The sequence below is a fragment of the Pygoscelis adeliae genome, unplaced genomic scaffold (genome assembly GCF_000699105.1).
Source record: "Pygoscelis adeliae isolate BGI_AS28 unplaced genomic scaffold, ASM69910v1 Scaffold850, whole genome shotgun sequence".
NCBI lineage: Eukaryota > Metazoa > Chordata > Aves > Sphenisciformes > Spheniscidae > Pygoscelis > Pygoscelis adeliae.
The window spans coordinates 20,254-21,639 of NW_008823882.1; the positions used below are offsets into that span (position 1 = coordinate 20,254).

At 44.7% G+C, this 1,386-nt stretch overlaps 1 protein-coding gene across 13 annotated transcripts in view; it reads right to left on the minus strand.

Moving 5' to 3' along the window:
• GNG7 (guanine nucleotide binding protein (G protein), gamma 7) overlaps nucleotides 1-1,386 on the minus strand; it is a 60,464-nt gene that overhangs the window by 17,809 nt on the left and 41,269 nt on the right. The gene's annotated exons all lie outside the window — the stretch shown is intronic.

The window sequence follows — 1,386 nt, forward strand, 5'->3', positions numbered from 1 at the left end:
AGGGGGGTGTGTGGGCTGATGTGGTGGTGGGGGGGGGTGGGGGAGGGGAAGCCTGAGGTTACGGTAAAAATATTTACTTAAAAATTAAATACCTTCTGTTCAAGTGCAGGAAGATAAGCGATCCTCTTTGTATGACTGTTCTCTAGGCAAGCCTCACAGAATTGGGAAGCAGCATTCAGCTGATGCTGAGCAAACAAGAAAAATGCTGACTAGCTCGTTGGTGAGCCTTGGTGTAGCACAGAGCCATGAAGAAACCTCTTTAGGAGCGGGAGCCAAAAGCATTTCAGCCTCTTTAGTGTGACTTAAGAGGGTGATACAGGGTTGGCTATAGCACACCTAAACCAGCTTCCAAAGAAAGCATATAAATCACAGTATATTTTCGGCTGTCAGAGCATTGTTTTACACTTTGTATAGTCAGAAAGCCTTTTTGAAGCCACATTATCAAAACCAGAGCATCCCCAACACTTGGCTCCTGCCGATTGCGTTTGCCACCGGCAGTGACTAAAAGGCTGGCCCTAAGGGCCAGATGGTGTTTGCATAATCACTGCATGTAGAAAGTTTTGCTTTTTTTGTTTTCAGTCTGCCCATTTCAAAACATCGTGATCGCTTCACCTTAAGTGAAAATAAGAACGGTCTAAATGATAATACTGGGAACCGCTAACTCTGTTCTGCAAAGCAAGGGGAAGAGTCAACTACCCAGCCGATTAAAATAGAATTGCATGCTTCTGTGCTAAACTCCTAGTCGCTCTACCAGCTAGGTATCTCACTGCACCCAGACAACAATCCCCTAGAGGCCTTTAAAGTACATTTCTTAGCAGAACTTTTAGCACATTTCAACTAGCAGAGCTTGAAACATTGACTGGCATTTGCCTTACTCTGTCAAAAACATAGAAGAGTTGGTTTTCCAGGTTCATAGATGAGATCTTTAGTGTGAGCTGCTCATGAGAATTTTTTCCTTTGCTTCAAACTGCAATTATTGCCAAGGAATAGCCACATGGAAACCTCTTTACTCAGTGCATCTGCTCTGGACACATCTGGGTCACACCTGCTTGCTTTACCACCAAAGTTTTTCTGCTGTTGGTTTTGCAAATGCTTTCTACTTCTGTAGTGAGGAGCCTCCAAAGCTGTGGGTGAGGTTACTCATTGCAAATACTCTTAGGGGTGAGGATGTGAGCAGCAGAACAAGCACGGTATAGCTTTAAAATCCTGAATTCAGTTTATAGCAGTTGCATCTTGAGTCAGTGAAGAAATCAGATGCGCCCGTATCTGCGGTGAGGGCTTGCAATGCCTTTCCAGTCTACATGAAACGCTCACACACTGCTTTTCCTACGGAGTCAGCTGAAAGATGCAAACGAACTTGTAGACAGTGCTGGAGGGGAGCAACAG